Source organism: Oncorhynchus mykiss, chromosome 11 (assembly GCF_057628025.1).
Source record: "Oncorhynchus mykiss isolate SJ-2025 chromosome 11, ASM5762802v1, whole genome shotgun sequence".
Classification (NCBI taxonomy): Eukaryota; Metazoa; Chordata; class Actinopteri; order Salmoniformes; family Salmonidae; genus Oncorhynchus; species Oncorhynchus mykiss.
Window position 1 is genome coordinate 34537361 of NC_143032.1, and position 12000 is coordinate 34549360.

At 41.9% G+C, this 12000-nt stretch overlaps 1 protein-coding gene across 50 annotated transcripts in view; it reads left to right on the forward strand.

Moving 5' to 3' along the window:
- The window catches only part of LOC110535604 (sickle tail protein), a 178193-nt gene that overhangs the window by 102629 nt on the left and 63564 nt on the right, over positions 1-12000 (forward strand). For 17 of the 50 annotated variants that reach the window (XM_021620706.3, XM_090189924.1, XM_090189925.1 and 14 more), the window contains exon 1: positions 7379-7631. The exons of the other annotated variants lie outside the window; for them this stretch is intronic. The gene's annotated coding sequence lies outside the window, so the exon portion shown is untranslated. Of the gene's footprint in view, positions 1-7378; positions 7632-12000 lie in introns of those variants that run through there. 50 annotated transcript variants of the gene reach the window in all.

The following is a 12000-nucleotide window of genomic DNA, read 5'->3' on the forward strand; positions in this document are numbered from 1 at the left end:
GGAATTGCAATCTACTGTAGAGATAGCCTGCAGAGTTCTGTCATACTATCCAGGTCTATGCCCAAACAGTTTGAGCTTCTACTTTTAATGATCCATCTCTTCAGAAATAAGTCCCTCACTGTTGCCGCTTGTTATAGACCCCCCTCAGCTCCCAGCTGTACCCTGGACACCATATGTGAATTGATAGCCCCCCCATCTATCGTCAGAGTTTGTACTACTAGGTGACCTAAATTGGGATATGCTTAACACCTCGGCTGTCCTACAATCTAAGCTAGATGCCCTCAAATATCACACAAATTATCAAGGAACCTACCAGGTACAACCCCAAATCTGTAAACATGGGCACCTTCATAGATATCATATTAAATACACCTCTGCTGTTTTCAACCAGGATCTCAGCAATCACTGCCTCATTGCCTGCGACCACCCCTCATCACTGTCAAATGCTCCCGTAAACACTTCTGCGAGCAGGCCTTTCTAATCGACCTGGCCCGGGTATCCTGGAAGGATATTGGCCTCATCCCATCAGTAGAGGATGCCTGGTTGTTCTTTAAAAGTGCTTTCCGCACCATCTTAAATAAGCAAGCCCCTTTCAAAGAATGTAGAGCTAAGAACAGATATAGCCCTTGGTTCACTCCAGACTTGACTGCTCTTGACCAGTACAAAAACACCCTGTGGCGTACTGCACTAGCATTGAATAGTCCCCGTGATATGCAACTTTTCAGGGAAGTCGGGAACCAATACACACAGTTTGAAAAAGCTAGCCTTTGCTTTCCTAACAGAAATTTGTATCCTGCAGCACTAATTCCAAAAGGTTTTGGGACACTGTAAACTCCATGGAGAATAAGAGTATCTCCTCCCAGTTGCCCACTGCACTAAGACTAGGAAACACTGTCACCACTGATAAATCCACGATAATCAAGAATTTCAATAAGCATTTCTCTACGGCTGAGAGTGTGGTAGCCCTTTGGGACTCAGACTGGGAGTCTTTAGACCAGGTGTGGGAGCCCTTTCCTGCTGTCATTGACCAAAAGCACACTCTTTAGACTCATGGGTGGAATAGTATTAATATTTGTCATAATTCCATAATTTTACGACGAAAATCCATTTTTTCTATGTCAAATTTATTTTTTCTTAAAAAAACAAACAATTTTTCAGGCTTCTGTGATGTATAATAAAATAAAATACAAAAATAAAAATAAGTGTAATATTGGGATGCAAACTCAAAACTGAATACATTTCAATTATACATCTGACATGGTACAGGTGTCTGTCAGGTTACTACTTTTGTTTCAAAGTCGATTTGTTTAAGACTACCAAGAAACACTCTGTGGGACCCTGATTCAGCCCACTGCAGTAAAAGGTTCAACATTTTACCCGCAAGCTCATTCAATATGTTTGAGTAAAATAAAAAGTGTATACAGTATATATATATATATATATATATATATATATATATATATATATATATTAGTGATGGGGGAAATATCAATACAGTTGCATATCAGAATATTATTTTTGGCAATCTATTGTACTGTATCGTTTAGACAATATCACAACATTATTTTATGCGCTAGTTGGCTGTACCTGCACCAAAACTCGAGTATCTTTCCTGCATAGCTTGTTCTCCATCTTCTTTTAAAATAGGGAGCCATATTTGTTTTCAGTACTTTTATTTCTCATGGCTCACTCTTGTCCCTCTGCTGCAGACATACTGTATGATGAGCAATATGTTTGGACCATGGGAATCTCAATAAAATCACAGTATTGAATCGCAATACATATCGTATCAGCATCTAAGTATCGTGATCATTTTGTGCTTTTTTGGCCTAAAAAAGCCCTATGTTTGGAGCAAATCCAACACAGCACATAACTGAGTAACTGCCTCCTAATTTTCAAACATCATGTTATGGGTATGCTTGACATCGGCACATACTGGGGAGTTTTTCGGGATAAAAAAGAAACGGGATAGGGCTAAGCACAGGTAAAATCCAGCAAAACCAAAATCAGTGTGCTTTACACCAGACACTGGCAGAGGAATTCACCCTTCAGCCGGACAATAAACACAAGGCCAAACCTACACTGGAGTTGCTTACCAAGAAGACAGTGGATGTTCCTTACCAAGTTACTTAAAAAAAATAATAATAATCTGCTTGAAATACTATGGCAAGACTTGAAAATTGCTGTCCAGCTATGACCCCCAACATCTTGACAGAGCTTATAGAGTTTTTAAAAGAATAGTAGGCAACTATTACACAATCCAGGTGTGCAAAGCTCTTAAGAGACTTACCCAAGAAGACTTACAGCTGTAATCGCTACCAAAGGTGTTTCTAACATGTATGGACTCAATTTGAATCCCACTTTGTAACACTTTGTAATGAAATGTGAAGAAATCCAAGGAGTCTGAATACTTTGGCAAGGCACTGTATAGTATCAAAGATTCCAAACGCGGTGGATAGAGGAAAATGTTTTGCACATTTCACGGCGAGCAAATATATAACATTTTAAGTGCGGCCCTCCAGACCTCAGTGATGACCGAATGCAGTTTGACATCCTGCCACGTTCTGACCTTAGTTCTGTTATTATATCTTTGTGTTAGTAGGGTCAGTGCGTGAGTTGGGTGGGCTGTCTATGTTCGTTTTTCTGTCATTTGGGATTTCTGTTGTTTCCGCATAGTATGGTTCTCAATCGGAGGCAGCTGCGAATCGTTGTCCCTGATTGAGAATCATACTTAGGTAGCCTGGTTTCACTTTTGAGTTGTGGGTGTTTATTTTCTGTTTAGTGTTGTACCTTACAGGACTGTTCGTTGGTTGTTTATTGTTTTGTTTTCAGTGTTCATTAAAATGTTTAAAATATGAACACTTACCACGCTGCGCATTGGTCCTCCTCTCTTTCGCTCGACGAAGAACGTTACACATCCCTGCTTTAGACAATGAAGAATGTATGTTGCCGTATCACCCTTGGGGCAACTTGGCCGAGCAGAAGAAGGTTTGGGAGAAGGAGCAGTAGAACCTCAGACCTTTGGTTCACCTGGCCTCTCTGTTTGTGGTTCAGATGAGACAAAAGGGTGTGATCACCTGGCTTTGTAGTCAAAACAATAGAGATAAATGTGAGCCGGGCACTAAGTCATAAGGGTGTACTGGCTGTGCGTGTGTGTGTGTGCATGCAAATTGGTATGCATTCTGCATTTTCTGCCCATTATGATTGATTATCCATGAATAAGATTTTATGAGACAGCAATCATTGCAATTCAAGACATCAAACCTCAACAATTTGAGCAGCAATGTTCATTTTTTGGGGAGGTGGGGGAGAACAGCTTTAATATTGGAGATAGATTGTGGCTTCCATGAATGTAGTTGTCTGCATCACTTCCAATCCTCCATATATTTTTTTGTAAGTACAGTACCAGTCAAAAGTTTGGACATACCTACTCATTCTAGGGTTTTTCTTTCATTTTACTATTTTCTACATTGTAGAATATGAAATAACACATATGGAATCATGTAGTAACCAAAAAAGTGTTAAAACAAATCAAAATATATTTTAGATTATTCAAAGTAGCCACCCTTTGCCTTGATGACAGCTTTGCACACTCTTGGCATTCTCTCAACCAGCATCACCTGGAATACTTTTCCAACCGTCTTGAAGGTGTTCCCACATATGCTGAGCACTTGTTGACTGCATTTCCTTCACTCTGAGCTTCAACTCATCCCAAACCATCTCAATTGGGTTGAGGTCGGGTGATTGTGAAGGCCAGGTCATTTGATGAAGCACTCCATCACTTTCCTTCTTAGTCAAATAGCCCTTACACAGCCGGGAGGTATGTTAGGTCATTGTCCTGTTGAAAAACAAATGATAGGTGCAAACCAGATGGGATGGTGTATCGCTGCAGAATGCTGTGGTAGCCATGCTGGTTAAGTGTGCCTTGAATTATAACTAAATCCCTGACAGTCACCAGCAAAGCACCCCCACACCATCTCCTCCATGCTTCATGGTTGGAAACACATGCAGAGATCATCCGTTCACCTACTCTGCATCTCACAAAGACACGGCGGTTGCAACCAAAAATCGCAAATTTGGACAAATCAGACCAAGGGACGAATTTCCACCGGTCTAATGTCCATTGATCTACAGTTTCTTGGCCCAAGCAAGTCTCTTCTTATTATTGGCCTGATTCACGCAGTCTCCTCTGAACAGTTGATGTTGAGATGTGTCTGTTACTTGAACTCTGTGAAGCATTTGTTTGGGCTGCCATTTCTGAGACTGGTTACACTAATGAACTTATCCTCTGCAGCAGAGGTAACTCTGGGTCTTCCTTTTCTGTGGCGGTCCTCATGAGAGCCAGTTTCATCATAACGCTTGATGGTTTTTGCGACTGCACAAATACATTTTTAAAGTTCTTGAAATGTTCCGGATTGACTGACCTTCATGTCTTAAAGTAATGATGGACTGTCGTTTCTGTTTGCTTTTTCTTTTTTTATTAAACCTTTATTTAACTAGGAAAGTAAGTAGAGAGCAAATTCTTATTTACAATGACAGCCTACCGCTTCCAAACCCTGACCCGGGCGATGCTGGACCAATTGTGTGCCACCCTATGGGACTTCCAGTCACGGCCAGTTGTGATACAGCCTGGAATCGAACCAGTAGTGACACCTCAAGCACTGAGATGCAGTGCCTTAGACCACTGCGTCACTCGGGAGCTGTTCTTGCCATAATATGGACTTGGTCTTTTACCAAATAGGGCTATCTTCTGTATACCACCCCTACCTTGTCACAACACAACTGATTGGCCCAAACACATTAAGAAGGAAAGAAATTCCACAAATTAACTTTAAAAAAAGCACACCTGTAAATTGAAATTAATTCCAGGTGACTAACTCATGAAGCTGTTTGAGAGAATGCCAAGCTGTCATCAAGGCACAGGGTGGCTACTTTGAAGAAATTCAAATAGAAAATACATTTTGATTTGTTTAACACTTTTTTGGTTACTACATGATTCCATATGTGTTATTTCGTAGTTTTTCTTCACTATAATTCTACAATGTAGAAAATAATACATATCAAGAAAACCCCTTGAATGAGTAAGTTTCTCCAAACTTTTGACTGGTACTGTATAGATAATATATTTACTGTATATATTTTTTAATATATTTTCCTTTATTATTTTCCCCTAACTCTACCACCCCTCCCCTAATTGGAGTAAACTAATGAACAACAACTCTTGGGCTTCTACTTCCAGCTTATACAGTGCATTCGGGAAATATTCAGACCCCTTGACTTGTTACGTTACAGCCTTATTCTAAAATGTATCAAATACATGTTTTTCCTCATCGATCTACACACAATATCCCATAATGACAAAGGGAAAACAGGTTTTAATAAGTGTTATTATAAGCAAATTTATGAAATATTAAAAACAGAAATACCTTATTTACATCGCTATTCAGACCCTTTGCTATGAGACTCGAAATTGAGCTCAGGTGCATCCTGTTTACATTTATCATCCCACAGTAGACAGTGCATGTCAGAGCAAAAAAACAAACAAGCCATGAGTTTGAAGGAATTGCCCGTATAGCTCCGAGACAGGATTTTGTCAAGACACAGATCTTGGGACGGGTACTAAAATATTTCTGGAGCATTGAAGGTCCCCAAGAACACAGTGTCCTCCATCATTCTTAAATGGAAGAAGTTTGGAACCACCAAGACTCTTCCTAGAGCTGGCCGTCCAGCCAAACTGAGCAATCAGGAGAAAGGGGCCTTGGTCAGGGAGGTGCCCAAGAAACCGATGGTCACTCTGACAGAGCTCCAGAGTTCCTCTGCAGAGATGGGAAAACCTTCCAGAAGGACAACCATCTCTGCAGCACTCCAACAATCAGGCCTTTATGGTAGAGTGGCCAGATGGAAGCCACTCTTCAGTAAAAGGCACACGACAGCCTGCTTGGAGTTGGCCAAAAGGCACCAAAAGACTCTCAGACCATGAGAAACAAGATTCTCTGGTCTGATGAAACCAAGATTGAACTCTGAATTCCAAGCGTCACGTCTGGAGGAAACCTTGCGCCATCCCTATGGTGAATTATGGTGGTGGCAGCATGTTGTGGGGATGTTTTTCAGCGGCAGGGACTGGGAGACTAGTCAGGATCGAGGGAAAGATGAACGGAGCAAAGTACAGAGAGCTCCTTGATGAAAACCTGCTCCAGAGCACTCAGGACCTCAGACTGGGGTGAAGGTTCACCTTCCAACAGGACAACAACCCTAAGCACACAGCTAAGACAACGCAGGAGTGGCTTTGGGACAAGTCTCTGAATGTCCTTGATTGGCCCAGCCAGAGCCCGGACTTGAACCCAATCGATCATCTCTGGAGAGACCTGAAAACAGCTTTGCAGCGATGCTTACCATCCAACCTGACAGAGCTTGAGAGGATCTGCAGAGATGAATGAGAGAAACTCCCCATATACATGTGTGCCAAGCTTGTAGCATCATACCCAAGACGACTCGACAAAGGTGCTTCAACAAAGTACTGAGTAAAGGCAATGAATACTTATGTAAATGCGATATCTGTTTTTTATTTTTAATACATCTGCAAACATTTCTAACAACCTGGTTTTGCTTTGTCATGATGGGGTATTGTGCGTAAATTGAAGAGGGGGGAAAAATATCTATTGAATCAATTTTAGAATAAGGCTGTAATTTAACAAAATGTGGAAAAAGTCAAGGGGTCTGAATCCTTTCCGAATGAACTGTACATACTACATACATTTGACGGACACAGTATAGTGTACAATAGTTATATTTAGTTTGTTTTTAGTCCCATCCTTCAGCTCTACTCAACCCCTGAGCAGCAATGTTGATCCACTGGAAATCATATGCATCTGAGCACTTAGTTTTGGTCGCTATTTAGTAGCTTATTTTTAGTAGTTTGCCTTTGTTTTTATTTTAGGGTTAAGGTTACAATACTGGGACATGTGTGTGTGTGTGTGTCATTGAGGGGGTGAGTGAGAGCGAAGCCTAATTTATATTTCAGCAACATGAGGCTAGTTGCCTATCTACAGATGTAAGATCTTAATTTGAGCCAGTTTGCTACAACAGAAAAATCAGAAAAATCCTGCAGCAGGAACTGTGAATTATAATTAATGGACATTTTTCATAAGGGAAAATTAAGTCTGACATTTCAAAGTCGAAACTTCAGAAATCTTTTTATACCTCAAATGCACTACAACTTTTACATTTAACAGGGCGATCAAATTAAGACCCTACATTGCATATACTGTATATTAACTTAAAATAGGAAACACATTTTCAGTATATTAACTTAAAATAGGAAAGGAAACACATTTTCAGATATTGCAGTCATACAGGTAAATTCAGCTTTGAAATGGGTGGAGTTAAAGTTATTTTGAAGACTCATGATGTTACCGCTTGAGAAGCTCAGTTTTCATGTAGGTGCCTGTTCGAGTCGAGAGAGTGGAGCTCGTATGTAAATGAAATAACGTAAGAACTCACTGAAGTTGCATGGAAGAGGATTGCCCGAACTCATGGCTCTTTCTCACCTATCTGAATTCTTCATGGAAATACAAATAATCACATTCTGACAAAGGCACCAATAAACGTTTGTCTTCGCAGTTTGAACAAAGGTAGGCTATTCATTCTCTTTCATGTTTTGTGCGCGTTTCTTCGCATTCGTAGATCAATTCAAACATGCGACCGTGCACTGTACCTCTTGAAACGTGCATGTTATGCGAATACGGTAGAATCTATGAATGCGCTCATTTAGCAATAGTTTGTATTCTAATGTTATTTTGTCTGAACCGTGGTGCATACTTGAACCAAGACAAGGAATGGTGGGTTATCAGGTGCTCACACGGCGGAATCGGATGTTGAAAAAGTTGGCACTTGAGTTTAATAATAAAGCTGGAACAAGCAATTTTCTGACGTTCTATTTTGGTTTTGTATTAATCATATTCATGCAAATGCAGGCTACGGAATAAATATTGTGGTGCGCTGGAGTTTCTCAATACCTTTATAACCGCAAGAGACGTGAGATCGGCATCATGCGGGCTGATATTGAATTGCTAAACACTGAGTGTACAAAACATTAGGAACTCTTACTCTTTCCATGAGACTGACCAGGTGAAAACTATGATCCCTTATTGATGTCATCAGTTAAATCAGTGTAGATTAAGGGGAGGAGACCGGTTAAATAATGATTTTTAAGCCTTGTGTATGTGCCATTCAGCGGGTGAACGTGCAAGGCAACATATTTAAGTGCTTTTGAACTGGGTAGGTGCCCAGCCTGGTCTCATAGACAAGACGTAACATAGAACATGTATATCCGGAAAAGCGAATTTAATATGTTATGTTTGGTACAGCAAACTTAACATGTGTAAATATTTGTATGAACATTAACACAAGGCCATACATGAATCTTTCACAAATCACCATCACTAGCCATAGTCATATGTACCATTTAATAGCATAACACAACAGGTTGCATGAACTGGAATGATACTACGCTCCCTCATGATTGCACAAAAAGAGCTGTCCATAAACCACACCCCAAAATATTCTAATGAGCTACCATCTCTACATATTAATTAGCGCTAAAAGAGGCCTTTTTTGTCCAATACTGATATATTCCTTATACCGATAACCAATATTTAACATTTTAGCGGCCTTTTAAGCATTCTAGTACAGTTAAATAGTTGAAACACACACACACACTGACCAAAAAGTTGTTTTGTTGGCATTTACATATGTCCCCATTACCAGTAAAACATACTGGTATCTATTTATTTCACTTACTTGCTGTTTTGGGTGTTCAAATGTTCAGTCGTTTCATTCTCAACCAGGATTTCATCATACATGTCAAGCAGTGAACTTTCAGCTCTGTCTGTCCGTGGCCTCTTCCGTCGTGGGTCCTCTTCCACGCCGCGCTCTGATCACTGTGTCCGTTTCCATCTTGTCCAGCTGTGTCTGTAACATTTCACGTAAACCTTGTCTGCATCGAAGTAGTAATGAGCATGGTGGCGACACAGTAAAGAGGCTCAGAGAGAATGCCACCGAATCGCTTGTTCACAGCCTCTAGTACAGTACTTTTGCAAGTTTTGATCCCACGGTCTGTGTCAGCAGTTTTGTTGAGCAGGTGTTTCAATGCCATGACAGAGGGTATCACGTCTGCTGCAGACGCAGTTGATGAGCTTAGTTCTCGAGTCCGTTTGGTCAAATGGAGCTAGGAGTGTGTTCATGTTTCCAAGTTTCAAACATTTTCTCAAATGCCATTGAAATGGCAGCAGCGGTATGAGAACCAGCACATTCTTGAGCGCGCACTACGGCTTTCCTCAGTACGAAATCCTCGTCGACCCACTGTGCTGTCAGACTCGGCATGCATGCCCACGGAGATGACATTGCGGGTCCAAATGTCAGCCGTGAAGCTAATAGCGGTGACGCCCATAGCAAGTAGCTCACGGATGTGCGTTTCAACAATACTGTGGGCCCGGGAGGGCAACATCTGAAAAATAGCGCCTACTTGGTTAGTGTGTACCGGGGCTCGAGGTGCTCGACCAGTCGGCGAAAGCCAACATCATCCACGACGGAGAACGGTTGGTTGTCAAGGGCAATGAATTATATTATCTTGGCGTTAATGGATTTCACCTTTTTGAGTTGTCTCGCTGAAACGTACTCTTTCAAATGACTGCTCGACTTAAACTTGTTTAGTTGTTGGACGTGTGCTCTTAGTTTTTTTTACTGCTTTTGTACTAAGTAGTCGCTGAACTTCTGGGGGCGATGCACTTTCAAATGAGTAATTAGGTTTGGGGGATTGAAAGATTTCACTTTCTCCCCTCCTCGGGAAATAACAGCAGCACAAATGTTGCCTATAGCCTTTTGGTTATCTTCCTTTGAAACTTCAAAATAGATCCACACAGCAGACATTGTGGGCTAGGTTAGGAATTCTGTGATGTACGTGCCGCACTGGCTTTTTCGTGGCGTCATTACTTCATCTACCTACATTTATATAGTTACACACGTCAGCTTTGACATCAGTTTTGACATCGGCGTAAAACTAGACACCGGGCCGATATGCTTACCGATATGCTTACCGATTTTATATCGTGCATCCCAACCACAAACCCTCTCATTCATCAACTATCACATCACAACTCTACCTTAGTCCGACATTTTACTGTTGTTCCGAAAAGCAGTGCAGACTAGAAAAACCACTAGCAGAGTGAAAAGCCACTAAGGCCATTCTCTCCCACACTACTGTTGTCACATCGTTGTCACATCGTTGTCCGGACAAGAAGAGCCTCAACCGTGGCTACGGTGCGGGATAGCCAAGCGGCAAGCACATACTTTGTACTCTCACTTTGGGTTGAGATTTCACAGGAGGGCTTTTTTTCAAGGTTAAACAGCGGTCAGGAAGATACCTCTCTGTGCACAGTGGAAGTGGATAACCCCGTACCGAATGACTCGCACTCAATTTCTCTCTCGCTCTCTCATTTCCAACAAAACCTGAGGGGTTTAATTTCCTCCTCTACTCATCCGGACTTTAAAGACCTAGATCCAAGGGAGATGAGAGAGCTGCCCACGGCCCCATCCTCTCCTCTGGGTGTTGGACGAGCACGCTTAACCACTCCTCTCCCCTCCCACACACTCCCATGCAAACACACACACACACACGCAGACAAACACACACACACACACACACTTCTCCCCATGAGGGAGCTGAGCTGTGACATGGCTGGCCACGGCTGGCCGGGTCCTCAGTGTGAGGGATAACAGCCGCCATGTTAAGACAGCTGTGTGGGCAGCCAGGCCAGGCCGCTCTACGTTACGCGATATACTGGATGGTTCTGACACAGTCGCAAGGTGGACACAAAATTACTTAGACGCAGATGTGGGGGGGGGGGGGAGGTCACATTACAGGTGGACACAAAATGACTTGAACACAGTTGCGTGGTGGACACATTGTGATTAGTAACCCCCTCTATTCCTTATGGATTGTTTTTGGTGGCAAAATAAACACTGTGAACAGCCTCTTGTGTGGCATGGTCTGCGGCACTAACCACTAGACCACACAGGCCAGGGTCTGTATATTTTCTTTGGAAGCTCCATGGGTTTACCACCTGTCACATTTGAGAATCACAATCCATAGAACTCATTGAGTGACTCATACCAGTGAGTATATCTTCTCCCTTCCCTCAGAGACTTGTGAAATACTTTATACAATGTTTGCAACATTTGGCCGATCCCTTGCATACCTCTCTCCCCAGGCTTCTGGCCCAGCTACACTGTTATTCCTTAACTCCAAGGTCACCTAGATAACAGTGGCACAGTGAGAAGCAGCTCTCTCTCTCTCTCTCTCTGGCTGGAATTTGTGATCATCCACTGAAAGCGAAATAAATGCTTCCATTTTTTTTTTTACTTTAACTCTAACACGAACAACATGCAGGAAAAAGTTGAAATGTGATTTTATTCACTCGGGGATTTTCAGAGTTGGAGTGTGTACTATGTTCTTCAGATGTTTTATTGCTGTGTTACATATTTAATAACGTGAATGTACGGTCAACAGAGATGATGTAATAGTTTGGAATCTAGGTCCCTTACAGAAGTCTTACACGATTTCAAGTCTACTATGCTGTAATGCTAAGTTCGTTATGACACTGAAATGTCAACGGACTGGTTAAAACCAACCATATTGGATATATATTTAGACTTTCTCCCCAAAGCTTAGAGTGAGACAATTCTTATCCCTCCAAAACCCTCTAACTGAGATACTGTGGTATTTTCATAAAGAGACATGTCATGGCTCTAATTCCTGTGTGTCTCAATTCACACAATCACCTCAGTGTAGCAGGTGTCTGTCCAGACATCTGTTTTTAATCAGCCCCTCTCAGCAGTCTCAACGGCTGTCAGAACAGGAGGCAGGAGCTGAGGCTATTTAATGGTTTCTGCTCAGGTCCTCTCCAGCCACTCCTCCACAAGTGAGTGGCGCTTTCAGATCTG